Source organism: Hevea brasiliensis, chromosome 7 (genome assembly GCF_030052815.1).
Source record: "Hevea brasiliensis isolate MT/VB/25A 57/8 chromosome 7, ASM3005281v1, whole genome shotgun sequence".
Classification (NCBI taxonomy): Eukaryota; Viridiplantae; Streptophyta; class Magnoliopsida; order Malpighiales; family Euphorbiaceae; genus Hevea; species Hevea brasiliensis.
This window is the reverse complement of record NC_079499.1, coordinates 103,639,913-103,649,432: the sequence shown is the minus strand read 5'-3', so window position 1 is coordinate 103,649,432 and position 9,520 is coordinate 103,639,913. Positions and strand designations below refer to the sequence as shown.

Below are 9,520 nucleotides of genomic sequence, written 5' to 3'. Positions count from 1 at the left end.
GTTGCTTAAGTTCTACCTTAGGTGCATCTTCTTCCTTGAATGATGATTGCTTAAATTCGCTTTTTCCTTTTGTATGAGTTGAAAAGCGGAGCGAGAAATGAATGGTGGACTTCCTCTAAGTGTTGAGTATATGCGACTTCATGAGGGTTGTCATAGTCTATGCCTCCTCCATGAACCAAACAATTTTTAAGTGGATCTTACGGATATTTCTTCTGAAGTGTTCTTCAACCAGCTTATCAATAATATCAACTCTCAAGCAAGTATCAGCTTCAGAATGATGCTTCTTCATATAGTTATTAATATTGAAAATTAATTGCTCTTCACCAACCCTAAGAGTAAGATTTTCTCCTTTCACATCAATCAATGCTCCCTTTGTAGCTAGAAAGGGTCTCCCAATATAATTGGAATATTGGAATCTTCCTCCATGTCCAAGATGACAAAGTCAACAGTATATAGAACTTTCCAACCTTCAGGGCACATTCTCCAAAATCCCTTCAGATACTTGATTGTTCTGTACCTAATCAAGAGAAATGTGGGTTGGCTTTAGATCTCCCATGTTGAGCTTCTCATAGATAGAAAGGGGCATAAGGCTAACACTGCCCCTAAATCACATAGAGCTTTTGTAGAACAAGACTCTCCAATGTGGCATGGAATTGAAAAACTCCCTGGATCCTTAAGCTTTGGAGGAAGTTTCCTTTGGAGGATAGCACTACATTCTTCTGTCAAAGCTACAGTTTCATCATCTTCAAGTTTTCTCTTGTTTGAGAGAATTTCTTTCAAGAATTTTGCATAAGAGGGCATTTGTGAAAGAGCATCAACAAAAGGCACATTTATGTAAAGTTTCTTCAAAACCTCTAAGAACTTCCCAAATTGCCTATCAAGCTTGGCTTTGTGAAATCTTTGTGGAAAGGGAAGTTGTGGCTTGTAGGGCTCATGATGTATATATTTCTCTTCTATTTCTTCAAATTTCTCCTTACATTTTTCTGCACTTTCTTGTTTTTCACTCTCATCAGTTCCTTTTTCATTTTCTCTCTTCTCACTGTTTTCACTCTTCTCATCATTTATAACTTTACCACTTCTTAAAGTAATAGCTTGACAATGCTCTCTTGGATTTTCTGGTTGACTTGGAAGCTTTCCAAAAGATTTGGCACTTGAGGAAGATGCTTGTTGTGCAACTGGTTTTCCAAAGATTCATTGTGTGTTTGCATTTGTTCCAGCCTTGCTTTCACCTCTCTCATCTCCTCATCATGCTTATTTTGGTTGGCAAGAATCTGTTGCAATAAAGCTTCAGTGGTGGAATTTCGTTCTTGCTGTTTTGGTGGAGGGTTCATATTTTTCTGCTGAAAATTGGGCAATGGTTGCCTATTTTGCTGATATGGTACTTGACTCTGCTGTTGTGGTTGAAAATTCTGATTTTGAACTTGATTTTGCTGATTGCCCCATGAAAAGTTGGGATGATTCCTCCAATTTGGATTGTAAGTTTGAGAATAAGGATTCCCCATTTGCTTGTTTCCATAATTACCAACATATCTTGCTTTCTTCATAATCTACTCCACGGTGGTAGTTTCCTCTGCATAAGCCACTTGTTGTGAACTTCCAGCTGATGATGTTGAACTAACCAACATACTCAAATCTTCCATCTTCTTAGCAAGGACATTTGTAAGTGCATCAAATTTTGCATTAATCATGTTGAATGGATCAAGATCATACATTCCAGACTTGCCTTTTACGAGTTGGGCTGGTCCTCTTGGACTACTCCAAAGATGTGTATTTTTTGCAATTTTCTATAATAACTCATAAGCTTCATCTTCATGATTTATAATAAATTCTCCTCTGTTTGAGCATCAATAATTCCTCGATTGCGGGAGTGACATTTGTGTAGAAATTCGATTTATCATCCATTTTGGAATGGCATGATGTGGGCATAATCTCTCTAATTCCTTCCATCTCATCCATGATTCATAGAGTTTCATCTTCTCTTGGTCCGAAAGTCATTTGATTCCTCACTCTTGAGTTTTTCCAGTGGAAAATATTGTGCAAGAAATGCATCAGTTAGTTGCTCCCAATTTGTAATGGAGTTGTGAGGTAAAGAATCAAGCCAATCCAATGCTCTATCTTTCAAAGAGAATGGGAATAGCTTCAATCTTGCTGCATCATCAGACACTCCAGGTTGTTTTTGCATGTCGCAAATCATAGCAAACTTCTTCAGGTGTGTGTGTGGATTTTCAGAAGGATGACCCCCAAATTGAGAATTCTGAATCATTTGAAGGACTCCAAAATCCATCTTGTAACTATTTGCATCAATCCTTGGTCTTGCTATGCTCTCTCTCAAGTCATCAAAACGAGGAAAAGCATGATCCATCATACTTCACTAGGCACGTTAGCATTAACAACTTCTTCACCATGGGCTGCATTTTCATTATTTTGACCATTTCCAGCATTACCAACACCAATTCTAATTCTTTCATCAGCCATATCTGCTTCAATTTCGGTTTCTCTCGAAGCTTCCTTCCTTCTTCTGGTTTCTTTCTTGTTGGCCTTACAAAATTTCTCAATTTCAGGATTAAACAGTAAGGATGTGTCACTTGAGCTTCTAGCTCTTCTCATAAAAGATTAAAAGTACCTGAAAAAGAACAAACAAACACAAAATGAAAAGATAACAGAGATAAAACTAAAAAAACAACTAAAATAATCAAGAATTCAATCTTAAACAAACAACTCCCCGGCAACGGCGCCAAAAACTTGATGCGTCCCAACCGCAAGTGCACGGGTCGTACAAGTAGTATAGAAAAATATCGATCCCACGAGGAGTTGTGTTAATGATTGAATTTTTGATATAAAAGTTGACTAAATTGAAGTATTTATGAAATTAAAATAATGAATTAATGGGTAATGGAGTATGAAATATAAATGTGCAAATTTAATATTCTATTCAACAATGTATTAATTAAACTAAGATTTGCATCAAATAGAAATAAGCAAGTTCAAATATGGCAATATTTAAAATGGCAAATGATTAAATTTGATTAGAAATTAACAATGGTAAAAAGGCGATTCCGGAGTTCGGGATTTCATATTCGAGCTATTTTGGGATTTTAAATTGGTTGTCCAATCTTATGAAACTTATGAGTTTTAAGGAGATTAATCCTTAAATCCTTTGAATTCCCTTTCGAGTGAGACAAAGAGTGCCTTAATCAAACTAATCCTACTTTCGTGGACTTAGAATTAATTAAGACCCATTAAGTTCTTTAATTAATCTGTTAATCCTCTTAATCTTTAGCCTATTTCTAGGTCTAAGTTAATTAAGTCCAATTTCCTGATTATCTATCACAAGGTCTTCTCCTTTCGGTGCTTCAACCATGGATTAAGAACATTACTCAATGGGATCCTACATTAAGCATGTCATTAAGCATACAAGAAATGAATAAAACTCATTAAGACCACAAAATATGGATTACCCAATCAAAATCCACAAAATATCTCAAATATTACAACCCTTACTCCAGAATCAAAAGTAAACTACTCACTATCCATAATGCTTACAAGATATGATGAGTTTAAATGGAAATAAAGCTTTAATCTAAGCTAAGAAGTAAGAAATTAAACACTAGAAATGTAGAAAAATGTAAAGCAAGGAAGAAATCTGCAAATCTTGGTTAAAAATGGTGTGGAAGGTGAAAATGACTCCTCAAATTCTGCTTAGCCTCCTCCTTTCTTTCTTTGCTCCTTGCCCCTCCTTTCTAAAATGAGAAAATGGGACTATTTATAGCATTTTTCGACATGGAGCCCTAAAATGGTATGTTCTAGGAGGAATTATTTGAGGAATCTCCCTGACTCATTAATGAACTCTTTATGGGATTGCATAAGTGGGTGCATAAGTTATCACGATCCCTTATCTGATTTTAACTGATTCTGGTCACTTATGCGAAGTTGCATGACTTGGTGCATAGGTTATGCACAATTTCGTGAATCTGCATAAGGGAGGTGAGAATGTGCATAAGCTATGCGATCTCCTTATGCACATTTAATTTGGTTGCGAGCAGTGTTCTTCCTCCTTATGCGAGCTGCATAGCTTATGCGACAAGTTATGCAGTTTGGTCTATGCATATTTTAGCTTGAAAACTTGCTTTTGGCATCTTTTTGTTGTAGAAGACACTCCTCAATGGCAAAATTCTCTTTAGTCCTTCAAAAACACCATTTTTCCTACAAAACAAAGCAAAAATTACAAATTAATCCAAAGTTGACAATTATGGAAAACTAACTAAATAACTAATGAAATTAGCTAAAAATGACTAATAACCAAATAAAATGATTGTGAAATTAGACCTAAATGACTATGCAAAATATGTGCATCAATGATGAGGAATTGAATTGAATGGTAGCTTTGGATTTGAGGTTTGGTGTGCTGCCTTGAGTGCCCTGCAGGTTTGGATGTGAGTCCATCATGTTTGGGTAGCTATAACTTGAGTTGTATAGGTTTAATTGGTGCAAGGCCAATTGGACATGAAATTAGACACATAATGGCACAACTTTGATGAAGGAACCTTGTCTAGAAAGCAAACTTAGGATGCCCTAAAAATTGACCAAATCCGGGTAACTTACATTCTGCCTGGGCAAAATGACCAAATGAACAGTGTTCATTCATTTAGTCATAACTCAGTATGGAAAGGTCCAAGAAATTCTGGGTAAAGGCAATCCGACCAGTTATGGTGCAATAGCCATAACTTGAGCTAGAAAACTCCAAATGGGGTGATTCAAAAAGTGAAATGTAACTAGACACAATAAAGAACAACTTTGATGAAGAACATTTGGCTAAATTCTCACTGTAGAATGGCCTAATGGAGCAGTGAACTCTAGCACCCAAAACTGAAATTTCTTATTTATTTTCCATTGATTAGAAGTATAGATTGGCAACTAATGCCAACACTTTTGGGAATCAAAATGTGGTAAATCTATGTAATTAAACTCATGTAACTGTTGATACCATATTTTGGCCGATCACCAAAATCAATGAACTTTGAAAATCGACCCTCAACTGACATTCCTCGGTTACAAGTAACCTGATTAGGAAATAAGCCGATCCCGCATCTAGCCGAATGTTTTCCTATCTCTCAACAAAGAAGGTCACGCTAATATCAGGTCCCCACATTGTTCAATCACATTTCCGATCGCCCAAGGAGATCACATTAATATCAAGTCTCCATGACATACAATTCATTCCCGATCTCTCAAACCAATTATCAAGTATCCTTGCCAGTCAATCACATTTCCGATCTCTCGTCAAAGGAAATCAAACCAACTTTAGGTCTTCGTGCCATCCAGTCTTATTTCTGATCTCCCTTTGTAAACATTGTGGAAAATCGTTTAATGAAGTTAAGGTTGTAGTTCGACTTAATGGTGTTTCTGATCTCAAGTGTTCAAGTCAATTTTTCAATTTTAATGACTTAAAGTTCTATCCATTGTTTGTTCTCGGCTTAGGCCGATCTCATGCTTACAATGTTCTTCCGACCTCTCATACATAGATTAATAATCGCTTTCAAGTTTGATGATCTAACATGTTCAAATAATCAGGCACTTGTACAACGCAGATATTTTTCGATCTCATCAAGTCATTGAACAAAAGAGAGAATTTCATTTCATTTCAAAGTAAAAAAATACAAGTCATTCGGCTGGAGGAACACCCCCAGCCTGTTCTACATTTCGCTCACCCTCTCTATCTCCCTCAGCTTCCTCCTCTCTCTCTTTTTCGTCCTGAGGAGCCAGGTCCACCATCCAGGAGAAGTCCTTCTCAGGATAACGCCTCCTGAGTTTGGCCAAAAGGTCGCCATGGGCGTTCACATAAGTACCGGCCTCCCTCGTCACTGCCTCTTCTTCTTTCGCTCTAAGTTCTCCAGTGAGGCGAGCGACGTTAGCAGTTCGAAGCTCCCGAGCTTCTTTGAGTTCATGAGCCTGCTCAGCCAATTTATCCTCATAGGATTTCATCCGACCCTCAATTTCAGCTATATAGTCCTGGGCGGATGAAAGTTGAGCTCGGGCAGAAGCTACATCCTGAACCACCTTCAGGATCTCCTGCCTCAGAAGATGAGCCTTTTCTCTGATTATGTATTGGTTTACCAAGCTCTCCACACTCAAGCTCATCGTTTGGGCCAGGAGATCGTCGATGTTGCCCTGAGTCAGCCTATGCCGATCCTCCTGGAGGCATATGGAAGCTCCCAGAACCTTAGCCAAACTCAGATTCTCTCAAACAGATCGGTTCTTCTCCAGAGAGTGAATGAGGACCTAGGCACCGCAGGAAAGGGTCCTCGTAGTAGGTTGGGAATGACCCCCTTCCGCACTCGAAGCAACTAGTGGAAGTGGAGGTGGCGGCTCTTCTTATCGGGGAGGAGACTGAGCTATCTCTATCTCAGGGACCGGCTGTCCTAAGGGTCGGGACGAGCCTCCCGGCACCTCTCCTGGATCATGCTTTGGCGTCTGCAAGACCTCGGCGCGCTTCATTTCCCACACTTTCCTGGAAACCTCCCTCTTCCGCTTTCGGCTCTCTTTTGAATCCTCGCTGCCCGCCATACCTGCGCAAAGAAAAGTCAGTGAGTTCGCTAAGGCCCAGAGATCAAAGATGTAAAAAGTACCAGGGCTGAGGTCAGAGAGCTGAAGCCCGCATTCTTCGTCGGTAACCAACCGCATCATCCAATGGTGCAGTTTGGCCATCACCGCATCTAAGCAGGAGAACTTCTGAGTAGCCGCCTGATCCTTTAGCTCCATTAGCATAGCGCCCTCATCCCTGCTCAGGGCGATATGCTTCGGAAGTGGCGGGACTAGATATTGCCAGCTTCGGGGGAAACCTTTGAAACCGTTCGGAATCTTGCTCCTCAACATGAAGAAGCAATTTTTCCAATTCTTCAGTGAGGAGGGAAGATTGGTAAAGAGCCCACAGTGCGGTTTTGCTTAAAAGAACCAGTACTCATCGTCCTTTCGACGAGTGAGCCTATGCAGCTCGGTAAACACCTTCGCTGTAGGATCGAGTCCCTTAGCTTGGCAGAGGCCTCTGAAGGCCACTAGGATTCGCCATGAGTTTGGATGTACTTGAGCCACTAAGACATGGTGAAATTTCAGGACGTCCTTGAAGAAGTCGTCAAGGGGAAACCGAAGCCTGACTTTTAATTGCTCTTCGTACACCATGATCGCATCATTTTCCTCGAAGGAGTGATCGGCTCTGAGATTGCCATGGCATCGGATAAGTTCGAAGGAGTCTGTTCAAAGGTTGTACTCTTGACTAATGGATTGCAGATCGGTCTCCTGGAGGACCGACGATAACTCATCCACCGGGAGATTTTCTCTACCCGAGGAAGATGTCTGCCTTGATTGAGTTGCTATACCATGAACTAAAGCGGAAGTCGTGGGAGGTTCAGATCGCCCACTTGGTCCGACCACTTCAACTTCATCCGATGACCACGAAACATGGACGGAAGGGGGGCTCGCCGCTCTCTGTCCCTCGGCACCGCTCATTTTCAAAGAAATGAGAGAAATTTAACTAAGAGAAAGATCAAAACCCTTACCGGAATGTGATTAGCGTTGGAAGAACTTGAAGAAAATGAGAGAATTTTGGAATCTATCGCGAGGTGCTGAAAATGACATAAGGGAGCAACTGGCTGACCCTTCCCTTATTTATACCCGTCTGAGTACAGTGTCCCAAGCGGCGCATCGGTTAGCAAAATTCGCCCGCTTTTCTGACACGTCGCAAGAACATTCCAGAAACTCTATAAATAAATAAGGGGAGATCGGCTGGTTAAAGATCGGCGGATTAAGGCAGATGTTCAGAATTAAGGATCGGCTAAGGGCGACTCAGTTAGGAATCAGATCAGATATGCACATTAGCGATCGGAAAATAACCAATGCAATAATAAAATGATAACTGTCAAAATAAAATTTTATTTCATTTCCAAAAGGTCAGATTACATCATTTGAGCGATCTCAAGAGATCGGATTACATCATTAAGAACTTTTAAAGGTCAGATTACATCATTTGGGCGATCTCAAGAGATCGGATTACATCATTAAGAACTTTTAAAGGTCAGATTACATCATTCGGGCGATCTTTAAAGATCGGCAGTATATCCTACCTAGTAAAGACCTATGTCAAAGCCTAGTCTCGTGACTGAATCAAAAGATGTGTTTGATCAGGAAACCAGCCATCGACATTGGATAGATGTACAGCTCAGATGGGGTGACTATGACTCTCATGGTGATAGGAGGGGTCATCGTCAATATTATCGATTGGAACCAAGCTGCAGTCGGGATGCCTGATGTGGTGAGGAGCCAAATGAACTTCAAAGGGTGGTCACCGATTTTGAAGGGGAAATTAGCAGTCTTCTCACCCGAAATTGATTTGCCAATAATATCAGTGGACCGGCTCGAGATCAACATGATCGATATTCTCGATCTGGATAGGTAAATTAGTCCGGTCCTCTCACTATCATCAGAGGTGGTTATTGTGATTTTCTGATCACCAGGGTCATAAAATTTTAGTCGTTGAACAAAGTGAAAAATCGAAAAAAGATTAAGAACAATCGCCATGGCCGGGATGGTTGCCGGAGCAACTAGAATAGGAGAAGTGAGAAGCGCAAAGAGGAGAAAATGAAATGCGGAAAGATGCCCCGTTGAAGGCATATATATAGAGAGGTTCTGAGCATTTATTACTAGCGGAAATCGAAGTGGATGCCTCGGTAACCGAAGGAATAAATGCTTTGACTGAATCAGCCCTGATAGAGGGGAAGGTTCTGGAATGGGAGAGATCGGGAGAGAGGCCCGGCATGAGAGATCGGAAAGGGGTCATGATAGAAAGATCGGAAGGAATGGGAGATCGGAAAGCAAGGAAAGGATGAGATAATTTTCGATAACCCTTTTCATAATCAGAGCCGAGGTAATTAAAGCGTTGCAGGCAAGATCAAATCTTCACCGCACGCTTCACTTGCAGAATCGCCCACAATGCTGACAGGCGCCAGGACATGTCATGGCAGTCTTGTACATCTCGATCTCCACCGTTGATCTTACTTCTAAGGATAAGCCCGGAGCCCTTGGATCAAAGAGAAGATGACAAGACCGGCGCCTTTTATTCCTGGCCCTCGGATCTCCCTTGACAAGAAGATTTTGAGCCGTTGGATTAGAAAAGAGAAAGGACAAATATTCTGAATGAGATCTCAGCCATCCATTTTGATTCTCTTCAATTCTCAGCCATCAGATCATGTCCTTTAAAATCCAAACCTTCCATCTCCCTCAGGGGAAATCCTGACCCTTCATTAGGAGCACCCATTCCCTATAAATACTTGCATGAAAAACTGTTGAGGGGGGGAGGAAAAAAGGGTGGTGATTATAGTGGAAAGGCTCTGAAACTTTGTAACAGCCCGATCCTTCTCCAGTTAGTATTGTCCGCTTTGGCCCATGGGCCTCACGGATTTGTCCCTTGGGAGGTTTCATTCCCAAAAGCGCGCTGACCAGGTGAGGAAGGCTCCCACATATATGGCCC

At 40.8% G+C, this 9,520-nt stretch overlaps 1 non-coding gene across 1 annotated transcript; it reads left to right on the top strand.

Annotated features, from left to right (window-relative positions):
* Window positions 1–1,908: 1,908 nt before the first annotated feature.
* On the top strand, window positions 1,909–2,010 carry LOC131181873 (small nucleolar RNA R71). The gene has a single exon (XR_009150348.1). It is a non-coding gene; the product is annotated as a small nucleolar RNA R71 (small nucleolar RNA).
* The last annotated feature ends 7,510 nt before the right edge of the window (window positions 2,011–9,520 follow it).